The 22,270-nt window shown below is 37.4% G+C and overlaps 1 long non-coding RNA gene across 1 annotated transcript in view; it reads left to right on the top strand.

Moving 5' to 3' along the window:
• LOC124963936 (uncharacterized) overlaps positions 1-21,795 on the top strand; it is a 30,176-nt gene extending 8,381 nt beyond the window's left edge. Inside the window, exons 2-4 of the long non-coding RNA XR_007104845.1 lie at positions 6,573-6,651; positions 18,001-18,249; positions 20,307-21,795. This is a non-coding gene — a long non-coding RNA (uncharacterized LOC124963936). The remainder of the gene's footprint in view (positions 1-6,572; positions 6,652-18,000; positions 18,250-20,306) is intronic.
• The last annotated feature ends 475 nt before the right edge of the window (positions 21,796-22,270 follow it).

Genomic DNA, 22,270 nt, shown 5'->3' with positions numbered 1-22,270 from the left:
GCACCATAGGAAGGTCTTTTGGTTGATTTCAAATGTTTTTTATTGGTGGTAGAATTTCCAGGAAATTTCACCACTTAAGTTTGATGGAGCTGCTTGCAGTAAGTGCATGAAGGGTTGCAGGTTCTGCAGTCCCTCAGTCTCTCCAGGCCCCTTCTGTCTATGTCTCTGATCTTCCTTGCAACCCTGGAGCACAATATGAAAACCACTGGGCTAAAGAGTATTTATTTGCCATTTATAATCTCTGTCTTGCATTTCAAAACAAGGATGGGTCTCTTTCCCCTAGAAAATTTCATTGTGCAAATATCTGTTACTGCAAGAGCATACATGTTGCCTTCAGAAATTATTTGTCAAATGTATAAGTACTCATTTAAGAGAAAAGTATCCATTTATTATGATTTATTATCAGTATTATGTGTATAGAGTTATAATTCATTGTCACTTATCAACACTTAGGAATGAATTTATTTATGGAGTTGATTTCTTTTTAAAATTTTAATTGATAATTATTACATGTTGGGTACAAAGTGATATTTTGATTCATGTGTACATTGTAGAATGCTCAAATAAGTGAAAAACATGTTCATCACTTCAAATATTTATCATTTCATTGTGGTGAGAACATTTTAAATCCCCTCTTTTAGCTGTTTTGAAATTCTTATTACATTATTATTAACTACAGTCACTTTGAAATAGAACACCAGAAGTTATTTTCATTATGTAACTGTGACTTTGTACCCTTGACCAACATCCCTCCTTTCCCTGTCCATGCCCTTCTCCCAGCTTCTGGTAACCACCATTCTACTCTCTGTGATGTACCCTGAGTTACATCCCGTCCCCTACTCCCTACCGCTTTGAGTTTGACTTTTAAGATTCCACATTATAAGTGAGATCATGTGATATTTATCTATATGCCTTGCTTATTTTGCTTAACATAGTGTCCTCTAGATTCACCCATGTTGTCACAAACCTTTTTTCTAGGTTGTCCAATTCATTTGTATATAATTATTTATGGTAGTTTCTTATGATTCTTTGTATTGTGGTGATATCAGTTCTAATTTTCCTGTTTTATTTCTGATGTTTACTCCTCTTTGTCTCTCTTTTGTAGTCTAGGTTAGGGTTTGTCAATTTTAAGTTAGATTTACTGTTTTTTCCTATTCTCTATTTCACTTATTTCTTCTTCTGTCTGTGTTATTTTCTTTCTTCTGCTAACTTTGGGCTTAAATTATTTTTCTCTTTCTAGATCTTTGAGGTATAGCATTAGGTATGAGATCTCTTAATAATGAGATCTCTTTTTTGATTTGGGCCTTATTTCTATAAAATTCCCTTCTAGAAATGTTTTTGTTGAATCTTGTAGTTTTAATATGTTGTATTTTCATTTTTGTTGGTTTCAAGATACTTTTATATTTCCTGTTTAATTTCTTCCTCGATCTAATAGTTGTTCAAGAATATACTGTTTAATTTCCACATTTGTTAATTTTACATGACTCCTCCTTGTGTTGATTTCTAGTTTCATGTCATCATTGTGATTAAAAAAAGATAGTTGGTATGATTTTTGTTTTCTTAAATTTACTAAGATTTGTTTTGTGAACTCACATATAATCTGCACTGACTGATGTTCCATGGATCCTTGAAAAGAATGTATATTCTGTTGCTGTTGAGTAGAACTTGGCTCAAATCCAATGTTTCCTTGTTGCTTTTCTGCCTGAATTATCTGTTCAATGTTGAAAGGCGAGTATTAAAATTTCCTAATATGATTGTGTTAAAGTCCATGTCTCCCTTCAAATATTTAAATTTTTACTATATTTAGGTATTCTGATGTTGGATGCATATGCATTTATGATTATTGCATCTTCTTGATGATTTGACTCCTTTATCACTGTACAATGACCTTCATGTCTTTATATAGATTTTGACTAGAAGTCCATTTTGTCTGAAATAAATTTAACTACTCCTTCCCTCTTTTGGTCTCTGTTTGCTTGGAATATCTTTTTCTGTCCTTTCACTTTTAGTCTATGAGTATCCTAAAGCGGGTCTGTTTTAGGAAGCATGTAGCTGGGTCTTTTTTTTTTCCTTATCCATTTAGCTACTCTGCCTTTAGATTGAATAATTTAATCCACTTACATCTAATGTAAGCATTCATAGGTGAGGACTTACTAGTGACTTTTGTTAATTATTTTCTGGTTGTTGTGTAGATGTCCCATCCCTTTTTTCCTCTCTTGCTTTCTTCTTTTGTGATTTTATGGCTTCTTACTTCTTTCTGTAGCAGTATGCTTTGGATATTTTCATCTTTTGTATATATATTATAGATTTTTGCTTGATGGTTACACTGGGGTTACAAAAAAACATTTTATGAGAAGCTATTTTAAGTTGATAACAGCCTAATTTTGATCACATACACAAATTCTACACTTTTATTCCTTGTCTGCCCATGTTTTAATGTTTTTGATATCACATTTTATCTTTTTATGAAATGTATCCATTAATGAATTATTTTAGCTTTCACTGGTTTTAATAGTTTTGCCTTTTAAAATTTTTATTTGAAATAAAATTGATTTTCCCACTGCTATACAGAATTAGTGTTTTTGATTTGACAAGAAACTTTTACTTGTGAGCTTTATACTTTCATATGTTTTCATGTTTCTTTTTAGTGTCCTTTTCCTTCAGGATAAAGAATTCCCTTTAGCAGTTCTTGTACAGCATATCTGGTGTTGAAGCTTTCTCAGGTTTGTTTATTTGAGAAAATCTTTATTACCCCTTCATTTTTGAAAGACATGATTTCTGGGCATAGTATTCTTGGTTGGTAGGTTTTATTTTTTATTTTTATTTTTTTCACGGTGTTGGGAATGTATAATCCTACTCCCTTCAGGCCTGTAACATTCTACTGCGAAATTCACTTAGTTGTATTATATGTGATGGATGACTTTATTTTCTCTTGCTTCTTTCAAAACTCTTTGTCTTTATCTTTAGATAACTTGATTATGATGTACTTTGGTATGGGTCTCTTTCAATTCATCTCATTTGGTGTTCTATGAGATAACTAGACCTAACTTTCTATTTCTTTCCCTAGACTTGAAACTTGTCTGTTATAATTCCTTTGACTATGTTTCCTGTCCCTTTCTCTCTTTCTTATTGTAGAACACCAGTAATGCATATATTGTTCCACTTGATGGTATACCACAGATCTCTTAAGCTACCTTCATTCAGTTTCTTTCTCTTTTCTTCTCAGGTTGGATTATTTCCAGTGACATCTCTTGAAGTTTAATCATATTATCTTCTTCTTGATCTAATCAGCTTTGAATACCTCTTAAATCTTTTTAATTCAGTTACAGTGTTGCTTTGATCTGTGATTTCAGTTTTGTATTGACACATATCAGTTTCTGGAAATTCGTTCTTTTTTTGGAATAATTTCTTGTTTCTTCATTTTCATTGATTTTCTGTGTTGGTTTTGAACATTGGATAAGACCACTACCTTTACTAATGTTGTCAGAAAACATCTCATTAGTCCTCTTGACCAGAAGTATTAAGGTGCCTCTCAAATATTTATGTTTGTCCAGACCAATGTCTCTGGTTTTGGTGGCCCCTCTGGAGCTTAAGATGTGCCATGTCCTATCAATCCCAAGACTAGAATAGATAGGAACTGGACTTGCTAAAGGTGCCTGGAAAGGTTGGGATATTGAATATCTTTTAGTTCCTCCTGTCTTCACCACCAAGCTGACATGGCTATTTATCTCACACTTCTCTGCACTAAGCTGGGTGTAAGAACTGTGACAAATGCTCTTATTCATGTTCACACAGCCCCTTCTGATCTTGGGAAGACAGCAGCTGGAAGTGCCATATTATGCATCCACCTGTTTGTTTTCTGATGTGTAGGACCACTCAGGAACATAAAGCCAATTCAACTCAGAGTCGGGTCATTATGGAGACAGTCCCTTGAATGGGAAGTGTGGAAGTTGTGGCACTTAGATATCCTGTAGGAATGGGTAGACCTGGATTTCTGTTGGGGTGAACTGGAGGGAAGGCTCATGAAATGTTCAGTTCTGACTCCATCAGGGAGACCTTGTTTATTTACCATGTTGGCTGCCTTGCAAGTTTCCAGTGCAACTCCCTTGCAGTTAATCAATGGAAGGGTGTACCATACGTCTCTTGGAGATAGAATGCTGAAGCCAGATGTTTCTACTCCTTTCCTGCACTGCTCTGAGGTGATTCTGCTCCTGGAAGTGTTTGCACTCCTGTTTAAAATCTCCTTTTTTGTTCTTTGTTTTAGGGAGACTCACATAAATGTATTTCCCTCTGCTTCCAGAAAAAAAGTTTTGAATTTAGGACCTCAGTGGAAGCTGTAAAAGATAAGTGCCCAGTGTCTGGGCAAGCACCTCCAAGTTGACTGTGGGTTAATATTTAACTGCCCCTTTAACACCCTGAGGCAACTTAGTTGGAAACCATATTGCCGAATAGCACTAGAGGATTATGTCATAAATCCCTTTGGGGGAAAAGCAGGGAACTGCACTTTTTAAGCCCTTTCTCTTCACTATTTGCAGGAAATGAAGCCACTGGAAGTGTTTGAATATCCATTTAAAACTACTGTTCTTTTCCTATGGTCAGGTGAAATTTACATGCATCCAACCTTCTTTGCTCCCAGTTTTTGGTAAATTGAGAGCCAAACCCTGGGGAATACTAGAGTCAGGGAAGTATGCATGAGGTTCAAACCCTCTCTCTACAGGGAGAAACTGGGAGTTGGGAATTCCTTTCCTAATTCTTATGATCCAGTGCCTGGGGCCTTAGCTTTTCCTACCCATTAGATGTGAATTTTTTTCTCAGAATCCCAGTGAACAGAATTCTCTCAGCTGTTCTCCAATCTCCCTTCAAAGGAAATTGATCATGAGCAGATGTTCATCTGATGTGTCTGTGGGTGGATGGAGAGTTGGAGGCTTCCTATTCTTCCATGTTGCTGCCATTTCCTTCAAGACCAGTTATTTGTTGGACAGAGCTAAATGCAGTCTGAGAGCATTAGACAGCTGTCAGGGAAGGAGGGGAGTAGAGGGAAAGACTAGTTCAACATGGGACATGAGTTTTTGAATATGAAACCCTGGTTTCAACCTGAAATTTTTTTCTCCAAAAATAGCATTAGTCATTGTGATATTTTTAATAAAATAATTAAGAAAATACAGAGAATGTTGCTTTTCACATTTTCTCAGACTCTTGGATCTTCTGTGAACCCACTGTAGATGCACATAATATGGACATTAGTACTTGGTTTGACCTGTTGCCACCATGTGGGATGGGCAGATTTGTGCAGATGCCCCATGTTATCACCAGGGGAACAACTCCAGAACAAAAGGAAAAGACTCCATCTTCAAGTCACCTGTTACACAAGTGGGTTGAAAGTGTCTCTCCCACTCCAGGAAGTTGCTGATAGTCTCTCCTGGAGCAATGACCCTCCCCACAACCCTACAGCCAGGTAAACCAGAGCGTGGGACTAGAGTACTAGGGACATATTTCTATTGTTTGCACATGTTGAGAAGATCAGAGGTCTCTCTTTAGGAGAAGGAAATGCCTCTTTTCCCATCTAGGGGCTTGGACTGTATGAATCAAATTCCATTATCACACTTCTCAAAGAAAAAAGCCAGTCCAGTGGAAACAGCCTAGACGGAAAGATGAAAGACTGGAAAGAGGTCAGCAAGGGAGGTGGAGCCGTGGAAGGTGAGGGGTACTCCCATCTCCAAGGACACATCTTTGAAACCTCTAGGTAACCATAGAATGAAGCTCAATCTGGGCAAAAGTCTCTTGAGTAGCAAATATATTGCCACTTAGATATGTGTCATGTAGTCACTGGGGATGATAAACAAGCTTCTGGCTTCATCATGAACTCACTGTATAAATATAAAATGGGAATAATTCATAGTAAAGTATAAATTATAAGGTTTTATACAAATATTACTTTTATTTTGGCAGGCCAAAATAATTAGCTAATTAAAAGTTATTTTAGAAAAAAGTTACTGTGAAAGGCAAAAGCTTTGACATTTTTATGGTTGAGTATATCTTTTTCTCAGGTGCTGGCAATATTCATGAGCATGATGCTTCTATTTCATATGGAAATAAGTAGTTTATGCCTTTCATCAAAAATCCATCTTCATAACTAAGGTGAAAATAGAATGTGCCTCTCCACTTTGAGTGCTATGTAGATAGAAAATGATTAATTCATTTTCATTTTATAGGATAAACCCACATAAGATATGTAAAATACCTTGCTGGATCTTTATGCCAAATAAATTTTTATTTGAATTCATTATCCTTCTTTGGGTTTTGGAACAAGTTACATGATTTGTTATAAACAATCATAAAATACTTTACTCCCAAGCTACTTTGAGAAGCAGCTGAAACAGAAGACACAGATTATGAAAATATATGCTTATTTTATTTTTATGAGTTTTGGGAAGCTGAGGGACATGGCTTCCATCAGTGCAGGTAAGAGAGAACACCTTCAAAGTAAAATCTTCATGCTTAATATGAATCATGAAGGATTTATAATTTTTTATTCTGTACTTTTAGGATGATTATGTTCTGTTCCTTTCCAGATAACATCTAGAATGATCAGCTGTACTGGGAAAAATCTAATACTGTGTGTTCTTGTACATGTGAAGATGTGGAGTCAAGGTTTGACTATTCTTTTCTTTCATTACACGTATTAACATTTTAAGTAGCTAAGTGTCAACATTAGCAATATTGAGTAATTACTCTTATTGAGTAATTAGCTAATATCCTTGTTTATACAATGTAGTAAAATTAACTCTGTCTAGAAGGTCCACTGTGTGTGAGCTGAGATGACACAAGAAAGAAAGAACAGTTACTCTGAAGTATTGAGTGCAAAGTGATTGAACAGGTGGAATCAGGAAAGTCCTTTCTCAGCAGATTGGAAGTAAGGATGCTTTGAAAGATGTATAGGATGCCAAGAGGTGAGAAAAATTACCTGTTGGTGAAAATATCACGAACACAATCATAAAGGTAGAATGCTCGGATTTTGTTAAGGGAGTATGTTGGGGTCTTTAGCCCCCTTGCTCTTCTCGACCAGCAACAAGGGAAGGGAGCACTCCCCAACAAAGCCAGACTGGGAAAGGTAGGGACTGCCTTCACCCAGCCCTCCGGGCGGAGGACAATCAGATGCATCAGGGAGACCAGTCACAGCAGGAACTCGTTTATTGAGGAAGTTACACAGCTTTTATATGGGGTGGAGGCTAGGCAGAAACCAATCAGCTTAAAGGTTAACAAGGCATGGGGTCTTCACCCCCTCATCAGCTCTCCCTTGAGAACTGCATCTGCACTCCCACTCTGATCTGTTCTCCACACTGCCATCAAATAGAGTTTTTCCAGCATCTTGAAAAGTTCACAGTGGATTGTCAATGCTTATGGAATAAAGATTAACCTCAGTAAGATATCCTTTGGGGTTCAGAGTGATTCTACCTGTGCCTCAGTCTTTTTTGCTCCAGCCCAGAGTCTCCCTCATTCTAGTGCAGTGAATTCTATCCCACCTGAGCCTTGGCATTTGCTGTTCCCCTGCCTGAAGGGCCCTTTCCACTGCCAGCCTCTCACTTATTAAATACAGAATCATTTAAGAACCTAAGGAGCCCTCACTTACCACCTTTAAACTAAATCGGGTCTACTAGTCCATTTAATCACAAGGCTCCATTTTTTTTTCTTTCAAGGAACTAATCTAAATGTCATGAAATAGAATGTGAGGAGAGTCTACAAGGGCAAGATCAAGTCTGTCCAGTTCAGTCGAAATCAGCACCTTGCCTAGAACTTAATAAATATTCCATATTTACTTATTAAATAATAAATGCAAATTTTGTGGGAAGTCATTCTCATTTTTAGTGGATTACCAATATCTATCTTTTATACAGAGAGAATATATAGTAGATTCCATATTTATAATAACTTCTATGTTTCTAGTTTTAAGAGTTAATTGTTGAGATGGTTTAAGAGAATAATCCAGATATGTACAGTGATCAACATGATGTTAAGATATATAATGATGGAATGGCTAAATCAAATGATTTAACATATGTATTACATCATGTACTTATTTTTGAGGTAAGAAGACTTAAAGTCTAATCTCTAAGTAATTTCATATTCATAAGTGCTGCTTTCTTGTAATGACACTTCTGGTTAAGTTTATTTTTCTAAAATACATTAGAAAGCCTACAATAACAGTTATCTTGATCACAGTTGAATATTTACTCAATAATTGTTCTTAATTATGAATATTATTTAAAATTTTGTTATCTATCCATTTCTGAATCATGCCTGACTCTTAGGTCTTTTTCTTAGCTGATTTTCCTTCTAATCTACGTAGATTGAGAAATTAATTAAGCATTCTTCATAAGCTTACATGTTAAATAAGAGTTAATAGGACTTTGAATGAAAGTCTAAGGGACAAAGTGCATAGTTTTAGAATGTAATGTTATGTTAGCATTTTTCTTTTTTGTCCTATGCAGATTTCTTGGTGCTTGAAGGAGTCAGAGGTCTGATTACCTGAGAAGAGAGATGTTACAGGATATATTAATACTCTTATGAGACAAAGCATTTAAATAGAACACAAAACACTTGATAAGAACTGAAGATAATATTAACAAAGTATCAAATCTCAGCAATTAATTTTACTCATCTACATAAGAAAAGTTAGATCTCTAGGAAGTAACCAATGTGTAGTAAAGGAAGGAGAAGTAGCAAAAATTTCTTTAATATTTATAGTTCGCCCAAATACTATATTTGGCCTACATGACAATACATGTTTTACTCTAATTAGCCTTTGAGAGTATCTTCATTATCAAGTGACCTTTGCAAAGAAAATATCCAAATATCCAAGCTTTGGCATTGTTAGTTTTCTGTTGCTGTGACAATATACCTGAGATAAACAACTTAAAAGGACTAAAGATTTATTTTAGATCATGGTTCCAGAAGTTTCAGTTCATGGTCACTTGGCCTTGTTGCTTTGGGCCTGTGTGAAACAGAATATCGTGGTAAGGGAGCACATTGCCAAGAAAAACTGCTCACATAACGGCAGCTGGGGAGAGAGAGAAAAGAGAGAGAGGAGGGACCAGAGTCCCAATATCACCTTCAAGGGCACACCTCCAGTGATATAACTTTCTGCTACTAGGATCTACCTTTTAAAGTTTCTACCACTTCACAATAATGCTATCAGCTGGGGACCAAATCTCCAACTCTTGAGCCTTTTGGACATTGAAGATCCAAGCTATAATGTCATCCTCTACTTCTGAGGCACAATTTAAAAGTATTACAGCAAAATAGAGTGATAGGAATATACTTTCCTTCCTTCTGTGAATCCTGGATGGACTGTTGCATGTCATTCTGCTGCACTTTTTTGTGTACAGTTTGAAGACTGTGAATTGGTGGAAACAGTTGCCCTCCTGTCAGCAGTTGTCCTGGGGTAGAGTAGGCTCCTGACTTGCGAGGCAGCTGTCCTGGGTTCTACAGGATCCTCCCAAACCTGTGTCATTGCATGAAATGGATGGCCTTCTAGGAAGAGGGCCCTCTTTCAGCCAGAGGTTTCTGATTAGCTGCATTTCTTTGTTAGAACCTTGTATAAACTAATTCCGGAGAGAGAAGACCTTTGAGCACCAAATCCTGGGCTCTAAAACCTAAGAGAAGGTAAATATCTTTAGTTGCACTTCTGGAGCAAAATTAACTGGAAGTCATATCCAGAGTGGCAGCTTCACCTCAGTGTCATTGCCTTGGTGACTATAAGTAACTTCTAACTCTTTTCAGGGAACAACATAGATGACTTAACAAATTCTTGCAACAAATTTATTGAGCCCAAACATGAGCACACTGCTTTAAAAACTGGGTGAACAGCAGTGAACAACACAGATAAATACACCCTAGTATTTGTGGAGTTTACATTTCAGAGGGGCAAGAAAGAAAATAAAATACACAAGGAAAGAACAAACCTTAAAATATGGCAAATGGTGATAGGTGTGAAGGAAAGTAGTATGCTACAGGGAGGTAGTGATGTTGGAAGGGTTATCATTTTTAATCTGATGTGCAGGGCATCTCATGTGATGAGTAGAGAACTGAGGAGAGGGTCTGGGGAAGGACCCTCTGAACAGGTGCAACAGCAATACAAGGGCTCTAATTGGGAGACTTCTTGTTTTTCTTTTCAGAAGAATTTTATGCATCCATATGTGGGGCATGCATATCCTTAATAGATTTACAAAATTCCATCATTAAAAAGCATAACTAACTACTGTCTTCTACTTAAGTGTGTCTTAGAGGTTTTTTGAAGACCTGCAGACAGGGTTCCTTCCTTGTCAGGTGATGGCTTCAAGTTTCATGTTGTGCACTTGCTGCATGTATTGACCAGCTCCTCAGTGGTGGACTGGGCTAAGGCCAGTTCATAGTCCAGTTGCAGGTCTAAGAAGCCAGAGGCATTTTCCCTGTCCATTTCTTTCTTTTTTTTCCCTACATAATATATGTAATATAAAATACTATTATAAATAGTAATAATATAAATAATATAAATGAATATTTATAATGAAGGTATAATACAAAATAATGTGCATAATTTATGCACAATTCATTTCACAAAACTAATAATAGTATTATATAAAAAACAAATAAAACATATAACAATATATACAAGTATAATAAAGTTTTCAAAATGAAGAAGAAACTTAACACATCAATTCCAAAGGTGAATTTAAAAAAAGTTGCTACATGGATAAATGAAATCCTTTGAACATTTTTAAAAATTTGTGCATTATAATTATACATAGTAGTTGGATTCATTGTAACATAATTGTATGTGCACACAATATAGTAATATCATTTGGTCAGTTTCATTCCCCAGCACCTCCATTTTCCAACTCTCTTCTCTCCCTTCCCCGTCCATTTCTGTGCTCTTTCCTCTCTCCAGTATCTGATACACATTCTCTCTTGCCAGTACTCTTGCTCTGCCTGCTCTTTTTTGCTCCTCTTGCCTGCAGAAAAAACTGTCCGCACTTGTTCCAATTTCTGAGTCCTCAATGCAGTGTCAGACAGAGGTTCTATCAGTACTCGCTTGCCCACTGATCTAGATATGAAATAAAACCACGCACGAGGATTCAGAAATGCACTTTGCTGGTGTGTCACTCACTGATGTTCTTGTGCATCATTTGTTCCTAAGTCTGTATTCCATTCACCTGGAATCAGAAAGAGATTCAGCAGCACTGGACATGACAGTCTCATTCTGCCTTAAGTGGAAGATGTTATTTCTGACACATTAGGTAGCGATCCCTGCCTCAATGGCAGCTCAACAGCTGAGGGACTTACATACCTTTGTCTAAAACGTGGAGCTCTCTACAGCAGATTTCTAAACTTTGCCTTAACATCTTTCAAAAATCAAGTGTGTTCATTTTATCCAGGTGCCTCCAAAATATGTGGGAGGAACCTCATAACTTCCTTCTACTAGACTCTGCCTTCTGAAATTTTCAGTACCTCCCAAAAGCACCACCAGTTCCAGACCAAGTCTTTAACAGATGAACCTTTGGCCCATTTAAGATCCAAATCATAACAGGCATCCTGTACTTCTGAGGCATATTTTAAAATACTTCAGCCACGTATGATGATAAGAATATACATTCCTTCCTGCCAAGAATCCTGGTTGGATTTTCCCTTCCAAATGTGTAAACTAGTTCATTTCCTGAGCTAAATTCCTGCCATTAGGTCTTTATTTCTCTTGTGGAAGTCACTGAGAATGTTTATAAAATGGTGATTAATAAAGTAAATTTGAGTTGGAAGCATTCTTTTGCTTAGCAGAATCATTTAACAGTTGTAGCATCTGTTTTTAACTCTTAGTATGACTTCTACGATAGTTCTTTTTGCTTCATTGGCTGTCTAAATATTTAATATTTTTATTTATTTTGATAGTAAAGTATTTTCTCTGTTTGTTGCTTATTTATAGTTTTCTAAATTATGTGAAAACAGAAAGCTACTCCTGCCTTTTATCATCCTCTGGGCTTCTTTCCTGCACTGCTGCTTGCTCCAGAGGCTGCAGAGTGCTTTGTGGAATGGTCTGCTAAAAGCAGAGCTTGGTTTTGTTTTCCAGGCCCGTTGGGACTTGGACTGCTTGAAATGCTATTGGGCTGAGGCAAATGGCTTGCATTTAAGTACTAAGAGGAAACCCGAGGCCATTTGTCCTCTAAGTAATTGGCTTCCTTGTCTCCAGGATACTGCATTAGCTGGTCCAGATGATGACAAAATGAGGCTGCTCTCTGGGGTCTGCCATCTGGGTCAGCCCCCTAGGAAAACCTGCAGAGAGTGGAAGTGAAAGGCATTGGATTATGCATAAGAAAAGAGGCTTTTTATGCTTAACAAAAGGAGCAGAATTCTTGACATTACATTTTTTAGACTGTCCAGAGAAAGGGAAAGCCTGTTGAGCAGTTTTTTACCTAAATTGTGTGTTGTCTGCTTCCTTTGAGCATAAATGTTATGTAGTCAAAGATTCACGTGGCTCCTTATTTCTAAATTATGTATGTCTTTGGGTAATTTAGCAAAGACTCCTTGATTTGGGGAGTTCTGAAATTGTAAATATATATTTAAGAAATGAATGAACTATGACTACTTAATGATAGAAGTAAAACAGTCAAGAAGTCATTTTGTTCTGGATGTCTCCTAAACTAGAGAGGTTTGAGAACTGGGTGCAATTGTGATTGTGAGTTTCCAAAAGACAATGCAAGTGTAACAGTGTTTCCATCAAGCAGTTAGTTTCCCTGTGCTGTTCTTATTGTAGATCTCAAAGCATTTCAATACCAAGCTTGGCTGAAGCAGAGGAGGACCCTCCACCGAGGTTCATTAGTGTTCATGCCATTGGTAGGTGTTCATGTCATTATTAAACCCAGTGGTCTCATCTGTCGGATTGATGGAAATAAAAAGAAAACAGTTGCACAGACCAAAACCAACTAACATGTAAAAACCAGGAGGAACTGATGAGCAATGTAAAGAAAGATATCCTATGCCCATGATTCGTTTCCTGCTGGAATGTTGGCATCACTTTTAGATGAGCACTCTTAAAATCTGTGGTCTCAAGAACTTGACTTCAAAAAGTTCTTAGCAGAAAACCATTATTGAATGCCACCAGCATCCCTTTTTTAAATATACTGTATTCTCGTCTCACTATCACTTGACAGGGAAGAAGTGCCAGGGGCAGCCCTAGCAGCTCTGTGTTGATGAACTAACATACTCATCAGACCTCAGCAAAGACCTCACTTCAGATTAGTCCATGGCTCCCATGGGCCACATGTATGCTACAATGGAAGAGATGCTTCATGAAGTGGTAAAGCAACTCCTGTGACCAGTGACTGTTCTGTCTCTCCCGAGAGCACAACCTTCCAGATATAGATGGGAACTTCAGCAATACCTTGGCCTCTGCCATGGGCCATTTTGTTCATGGTGACCATCATCACAGAAGAGCAGCTCTATCTGTGGAATCATGTTCTTCATTAAAGGAATAACCCTAGAGAAATTTTGTGATTCCAAGTGCTGGGTGAAGTCTGAATCAGTCTGATAGTGTTGGATTTCCTTATTTGTAGTTTTTCTTGCCTTCTGAATTATTATAAAGACTAATTTGTACATATTGCAGTCTGAAGGAAAATCCCTCCCAGAGTTCAGAATCTTAGGAAAGCAATAAGGAATAGCCTTTTAACCTTCCCAGTTATGGAATTAAAGGAGCCAGACAAGGAGAGATTATCAGTTTATCAGCTGGGGTGTCATAAGTTCAGGTTTGCATTAGACTTTAGATACACAAATGTTAGGTTTAGATGACTTTACGGTCATCTAACAAGTATCCACAGGCAGGGGCACAGCCCCTTCCTCTTATCAAGGAGTCTCACAGTGGTCCACATGCCAGCCCTCTTTGCCCTGCCTCTCATCTGAGGTGTGTAAAGCTCCCACGGGTGAGAGCCAAGGTGTGCAGGGTCATTTTGGCCTAGAGAAACCATCATTCCTTTTTTCTATTAATGTTTTATATCACTTGTCATTTGCAGGCCTAAGACCCACAGCTCCCTCAACCCAGGTGCAGTCACTTAACAAAGAGTGGAAGAAGGACTCTTGTTCATCTTTGCTTGCCATTTGTAAGAAAACAGTTTTTAGGCCTCCCTAGTCATTTGTAAGCCTGACATTAACCATCACTAATTTAACATGTCTTGAATGGGATTCTGATCCTTTCCACCCCAACCTGTCCCTCTGGCAGTCTTCTCATCTCAGTCAAGTCCAGCTCTACCTGCACTTGCTCAGGCCAAATATACTGGGGTGATCCAAGGCTTCTCTCTTTTGTATTCCATATCTACTGCCACCATGCTGGTCTGACAGCCCTCCTCTCTGTCTGATATTGCTTTGGGAGTTGTTTGACTGGTCTTCCCACTTTTACCCTGCCCTTTGCCTTTCGATTGCCTACCACTCTCATCAAAAGGCTATTTATTTTTATCTTTATTTATTTATTTATTTATTTATTTATTTATTTTTGAGTATAAATCAAGGTGATTTTTATTTTTGGAATATGGATATTTAATTGTTTCAGTGACTTCTTTTTAAAGAGTATACTTTTTCCAGTGAATTTCATTTTTTTCCCAAAGTAATTGTTCATATCTGAATGAGTCTATCTCTAGGCACTCTATTCTTTTTTAAAAATTATTTATTTATTTCTAAATTTTTTACAGACTATATTTTGATTCATTGTATACAAATGGGGTACATCATTTTGTTTCTATGATTGTATATGATGTAGATTCATACCATTCGTGTAATCATACATGCACATGGGGAAGTGATGTCTGTCTCATTCTGCCATTTTTCATAACCCCCCCCTTTTCTTTCTACATAATCTAAAGTTCCTCCATTCTTCTCTCACTCCTCACCCCCACCCACCCTCGTTATATGTAGCAGCTCTATGTGTTGATGAACTAACCCTCATTATATATCATCCTCCACTTATCAGGGAAAACATTCAGCCTTTGGTTTTTTGGGATTGGCTTAATTCACTTAGCAGGATATTCTCTGATTCCATCCATTTATTTGCAAATGCCATAATATTATTCTTCTTCATGGCTGAATAATATTCCATTGTGTATATATACCACAGTTTCTTTGTTTCTTTATCCATTCATCTGTTGAAGAGCATTTAGTTGGTTCTACAATCTAACTATCATGAATTGAGCTGCTATAAACATTGACAAGGCTGTGTTACTCTAGCATGCTAATTTTAAATTCTTTGGGTATAAACCAAGGAGTGGGATAACTGGGTCAAATGGTGGGTCCATTCCAAGTTTTCTGAGGATTCTCCACAACTGCTTTCCAGAGTGGCTGCACCAATTTGCAACCCCACCAGCAATGTAAAAGTGTGCCTTTTTCCCCACATCCACGTCAACATCTGTTATTGTGTTCTTTATAGCCATTCTAATTGGAGTAAGATAAAACCTTAGAGTTGTTTTAATTTGCATTTCTCTAATTACTAGAGGTGTTGAACACTTTTTCATATATTTATTAATTGCCTGTATGTCTTCCATAAAGTGTCTGTCCAGTTCCTTGACCCACAAAAGGCTATTTTTAAACATGGCACTAAGAGCGATTCCCTGAAAAAAGGGAAAGAAAGAAAGGACAAAGAATTCATCATTTGCTTAAGGTCATTCAGTGACTTCCCACAGAATCTCACCCCTCTCTACCCCACTGTCCATCACTGCTCATACTTTCTCCCATTTGCATTGGCTTTGTCTGGTCAGCTTGCCCTGCCTCTTCATATCATAGTCACCTTACCTTTATTCATTTATTTATGCTTATTATCTTTCTTTCATTGGTGGTAGGTTCACTCCATGAGGGTAGGAAATATTTTGTCTGTCCATTTTTCCACTGCAAAAATACCAGTGCTTTGAACAGTGCCTGACATTTGTAGGTGATAAATAGATATTTGTTATCTAAGGATCAAACAGACAAGTGAGTGATTGATTGCTTTAGCAGCATGGCCTAAGTGAGCCACTCATCCTTCACCCCTAAATGAGATTGACCTTTCCCACTCAGAGTTAGCTTGTTAGACAACCCCAGACCTTACCAACAGGGTCAGTCTGCTGACCATTGACCCTGCTCTTTTGGGGAGAAAGAACCCTCAAGAGGTTGGGCAGACTCAGTTCCCTCCTGCAACTTTACCATCTGGATGATTCACTCTGCCTCCCTAGGACAAGTGATGGGTGTGAGGGAGGGGAGTGGCTCAGGCTGATATCACACTACTTAGAAGCACAAAGCCAGAGAGACATTAGGGGTTGCCTCTGATACACAGCAACCTTGATTCATTAAGATTTTGGCAGACTAGGAGCATGCCCTGCATCAAGTTCATGCTCCAGAGAAAGGCCAAAGTTATTGTAGGTGGTTTCAGTGTGATCTTTGAGTACAAAAGTTGAGAACACTTTCAGGGCCATGTCTTATTTTTTAATACCGTTCTCTAACAAAAGAAATCATGGAAAAGTGACTGTTCTAGGACTGGAACAGGGAATATAGAAACTGAGCCTAGAAAGTACCAGAAAGTAAGGAATTGCTCCAAAAGCAAAGGAATGGGGTGTGTCAAAGGAATACAGGAGCAAAACTCAGGTGGACCAGACCTGGAGTGTGGCTCGGTGGTAGAACTCTTGCCTGCCAGGTGCAAGGGCCCAAGTTTGATCCAGCATCACAAAAAGGAAAGGAAGGAAGGGCTGACCAAAGCTGGAGCAATTTGAGCAACAAAGTAAGTAACATAGTATTAGCTTATAACTAAAAGTATGAGATAAATATCCATAAGTCCATACAAATATAAATGAATTAGTGAATGAGGCAGTAAATAAGTGAGAGAGAAGTGGTACATCTTTCCTACAGAAGGAAGGGTCCTACTCGAATGACCTAAAGACTTCCCTCTAGCCCCACCTCTTAAAGGTTCCACCTCCAACCAATAGCACCAAGCTGGGGACCAAACCTTAACAAATGGGTTTTGGCAGGACTTTCCAGTTCCAAATGATAGAAAATCATTGCAAACAAAACATTTTTTGACCAGGGTGAGGGTGAGGGAAGTGGGAGGAAATGAACAGCAATTTTATACTTAAAAGTCAGCAATTCCTCAAAGCAAAAGAATGGTCAAGGTTGAGCCGGGCTTGGTGGCCCATGCCTGTAATCCCAGTGGCTCAGGAGGTTGAGACAGGAGGATCAAGAGTTCATAAGCCAGCCTCAGCAATGGTGAGGTGCTAAGCAATTCAGCGATACCCTGTCTCTAAATAAAATACAAAATAGGGCTGTGGATGCAACTCAGTGGTCAAGTGCCCTGAGTTCAATCCTTCGAACTTGCCCCCCACCCAAAAAAAAAGAAGAATGGTCAAGGTTAGGGTTTATAAGCATCATCAACTTACATTTTCACTAAAAGTGAGTGTGTAAGGGGTTTCTGTGACTGGCCTTTCATCACAGACAGCTTGGTTCTTCTCCATAGACTCCAAGTATTCAGAAAATGATGGTTGAAAATTGTGACCAAGATGTGCTGTACAATTGTCAGATGAAATAAGTGAATTCATTTCAGTGCCTTTTCTATTTTCATCAGCTAATATTCTTTCATTTTTAGTTTGCTAAGAATTAATTAAGGACCAGCTACTATTATGTGGAAGGAGCTATTTCCTCAGGGGATTATAATTGGTGCCTGCCAGGTTATCACTTGGTAATAGAAAAATATATTCAAACCAAGATGCTGTCGTATCTGCTGAAAGGCCATGATCTTTACTAGAGTCTTTGTTAGTAAATTGGCTTTCCTGGTTATTAAAAGTTTGAAATTCATAGGCTGGTCTCAACTTCCCAAGATAGATTTTCCATTATTTATTTTTTTTAAATTAAGTGTGGTTACTCACAGCTTCTTTGGGGTTGCAAGGATACGTACTCATTAGACTAGAGGGAAATGTCACTTTTCAGTTTGTTCTGATTGCCCTAATGTGCTAATATTTTTTCTTCACCTAGGACCTGTGGAAAAATTCTCTTGCAAGAATGTGCCTCAAGATATGGAGAGAGAAAATGAGGTAGCCAGGCCATGTACTGTGTGAATAATTAATATCCTGGTCTTGTTGCTATTTACTTTTGAATAATTCCAGTGCTTTAAAAAGGGAGGAGTCTTGCTTAAGGAGGAAGTTCACTTGATAATTGGATGGGCATGGAGCATGGTGCATGGGAGAGTCTGAGGTCCTCAACAGTGGTTGCTCCTGAAGCCAGGTGAGGGTTTCAGTTTTTCCTTACCATTGTCACTTCAGTAAAGTTGCATCATGGGAGTGAAAAAATCTTTAAAGCATATCATTAGCAGTTGTAATATAGATATTAAAAAGTGATTTAATGCAGGTGAGAACCTCGGTGAGCAGCCATGTTTTTTGCAGGTGTTCCTGATCTCTTATTTAGACACACCTTGTTGGTTTTTAAATTCTAATATTGTATCATTAAGGACCAAAATAAAAAGTTCAGCATACACAAAGTAGAAATACTGGGTGTTGTAAAAATTCTAACCATAAATAAAATGAAAGGCTAAGTGTAAAGCCAACCCTCAAAGACCTGAGTAGCACCTAAACCATAGGCAAGTTCATCAAAGAATAAGTGTTCTTTCGTGCATGTGTTTGTGTGGGTTGATAAATGCCTATTGATCCATTGGAAATAAGTGGGTAACTTACAGTTCACTATTAGGATTTACAAATAGATTTTGAAATGAGATAGTTATATAATAATGTGGCATACTTTCTTCTCTGTTTTAAAGAGCACTTTTTCCATAGGGCTTATTGTAATTCAGATGTAAATACTGCATATGAACAGGGACGTTTTAAATATAGAATTACTTAGAACCTTTATAGCTTTGTGAATCCTACAAATCTGTGCTGATAACTAATTCCTATATCTTGAGGCATGTCCTTGCAAGAACATTTTTCAACAGGTGATGAAAACTGGGAAACATGCTGTAGAATGCCAAATAGGCTACTGAGATTTTATACTGGAAAGGAATAAAACCTGCAAAAGGAAATAATGAATCCAGAAATTCAGGGGGATGGAGTGAATGGGGTGGGGAGAACTTCCAGAGTCAGCTGAGAGCAGAAATTAATCCTTCATTGCAGCACCAGGTTCACATTCTTCATTTTTGCCCATTATGGCTAAATACGCACAATTGGAAAACACCTTGTAGGAGCACCAATGAAACTCAGGTGGCAGCTGGGGAACTCTCCAAAGTGTGAGGAAGTTTGAAAGATAGCAACAGGAAAGCAGGAGTTTTAAAATATTTTGTTTGAAATAGGCCTCCTTTGATATTTTTTGAATGATAAATATTTGAATTACTTCTTAAATTATTTTTGATGATTGAATTAATGTTTATTTGAATGTGACACACCAGGATCAGCTCTAGAAAAGAGCTACAGTAACATGCAGTATTCTAGACTGCAGCTGAGCCTCTCAGATTTTTTCCAGAGTTGAAATAAGAGTATGAATTTATCACATTGGCCCTAACTGTGGACTGCGTGAGATTACAGAGAAAGCAACAAAAAGATATGAAACATCATCATTCTTTCTCAGTTACACAGAAAACCAGAAAGGCATGATGCTGAAAGGGGATTACAACTTTTCAGAGAGTAGTTTAGGGACAGGTGTTCCCATGGAGATCCAGTCCTATGTGATATTATGAGGGAATCTCTAGAATGAGGAAGTCCAAAAACTTATAAAAGTCTCATCTGGGAAGTGGATTTTAAGCCAACCTTAATAGTAATCCAATTTTTCAAGAAGTTAGAATCATTCTTGGAAAGGCCAAGAGGGCTGATGACAAAGGTACTTTGATCAGCTGCAGGGTCCTTTCCAACACCAGCAGCTGAGGCTGCCTCCCCTGAAGTGACCAGGCCTGGGTTGTGGGCTTGTAGTCAGATAGGGAGCATAGACGTGTGGTTGGGGCTCCACCCTACCAACCACTAGTAATATTCATGGACAGCACTACAGCGACCTGGAGTTGAGAACCCAGAGCTGTGGTGGAGAAATGCCAACCAGATGCCACAGTAGTTGACCCAGGGGGGCTTAAAAATCTTCAGTTGGAGTTCTCTATTAATGTTTTTCATTTTTGCTTCCATACATTGGGATGTGGAGTTTATGTGGTGAATGCACTGGACTGAATTAGGTGGAAGCAAAGAAAAGAGGTCCCTGGTCACTGTGCTTTGAGTAAACAATGTTTCATTTCTTTTTCTTTGAAGATGTGTGACCTCCCCTTTCTGTGCTAGACTTCTAATTGTCTTTGTCTCTTTGTTTTCTTCTAGGATCCACAAAAGAAATGCTCATTTCTCACAGCGGCTACTAGTGCCTGATGAAATATGATTTGCATATTTTTTCCTTCTTTTTCACAAAGAGCTTGTAGTGGTCACACAAGTGTGTCATCACTTTTACAGACTTGCAAGTGACAAAAAACCTCTATAAGCAGCAAGAATGGTATTTGAAATGAATGCACCTTAATTGGGGAGAAAATTCTATAAGACATTAGACTTGTTTTCTAAACCCACATTCATCTGGAACTGTCTCACTCCTGATCCCCACTTCCTACATAAAAATGAGTTATGTGCATTTGTCATCTGTAGCCAATCAGAAAATTCCCTCAGGACAATGACTCTGTTCTCAAAAGTGTGGTCCTCAAATCTGCAGTATCAGCCTAACCTGGGAAATTGTTGGAAATGCAAGACCTGAATGGGAAACTCTGGGGTGGGACCTGGCAATCTAAGTGTTAATGAACCATTCAGGTGATTCTGATGAGTGCCACTCTGTGCAGAAAATGAATTATTGGCAAGTGGCCAGAAAGGTCCTCCCAGAGGGACCATTCTCTAATTACTAACAGTTCATTTTAAAAGTTAAGATTTAGTATTTCTCATAGGATAAACAGTTTTAAATTTTTCAGCAATATCCTTTAAAAATAAAATGAAGATGTTTTCCCACAAGTTTAATATTTCAATGATTTTGATTAGTATAAATGCCTTGTCTACTTTTTAAATTCTCATAATTCAAGCATAGATAATGAATGCTTTGGAATAGTATAACAAATTGGCTAATAACAGTGATTTAATAAAAGTTAGGCTCTAGGGGTTGGGGATATAACTCTGTTGGTAGAGTGCTTGCCTCACAAGCACAAGGCCCTGGGTTCAATTCTCAGCACTGCAAAAAAAAAAAAAAAAAAAAAAAAAAGCAAACAGACAAAAATGTTAAACTATCAAACAGTGGGAAGAAAAACCTAAACTATGTTCATATCTAAAATCTCCAATTGCCTTAGTTAATCCATGCCTAGTTTATATACTTTCTTATAGGAAGAATTAGAAACATACAAGGTGTTTTATCTAGAAATACTAGAAAATTAAAAAAAAAGATATAGTCTCTCTAATACCCCACTAAATTTCCTTTGCAGTTTATCATTGCACCATCCACAACTTTTTATAACTATGGGTTAATTAGCATTCTATATAAGTGGAAGTATAACAGTATATACTCTTTTATCTGACTTCTTTTCACTCAACATGATTTTTTTCCACATTTTTATGGGTGTATTATAGTTGTACAATAATGATGGGATTTGTTGTAACATATTCATACATACACACAATATAATAATACAAATTGACCAATAATGCTCCCTAGCATCTCCCCGCTCCCACTCTTTGGTCCCTTCTCTCTACTGATCTCCCTTTGATTTTCATCAGACCCACCCCCATCTTTCTTTTCCTTTTTCCTCTCTAGCTTCCACATATGAGAGAATATATATGACCATTGACCTTCTGAGTTTGACTTATTTTGCTTAACATGATGGTCTCTAGTTCCATTGATTTTCCTATAAATGACATAATTTAACTTTTCTTTATGGCTGAATAAAACTCTATTATATATATTATCTCTATATAACATATACATGTGTATATGTTAATACATAATAATATATATAGATAATATATATAATATAATAGATATTATATATATTATAGATAATATATATATATATATCTCACATTTCTTTAGCCATTTGTCGATGGACTCTGGTGGTTTCAAAGTTTGGCTATTGTGAATTGTGCTGCTGTAAATGAAGGTATGCATATATCACTGTATATGGTGACTTTAATTCTTCATATGGCTGGGTCATATGGTGATGTCTAGACTTTTTAGGGGTCTCTAACAGATTTCCATAGTGGTATTATAATATATAAACCCACCAAATAGTGTAAAAACGTTCCTTTTTCTCCATACCTGT

This window comes from Sciurus carolinensis, chromosome 14 (genome assembly GCF_902686445.1).
Source record: "Sciurus carolinensis chromosome 14, mSciCar1.2, whole genome shotgun sequence".
In the NCBI taxonomy this organism is placed as follows: Eukaryota; Metazoa; Chordata; class Mammalia; order Rodentia; family Sciuridae; genus Sciurus; species Sciurus carolinensis.
This window is presented reverse-complemented; position numbering and strand designations above follow the sequence as displayed.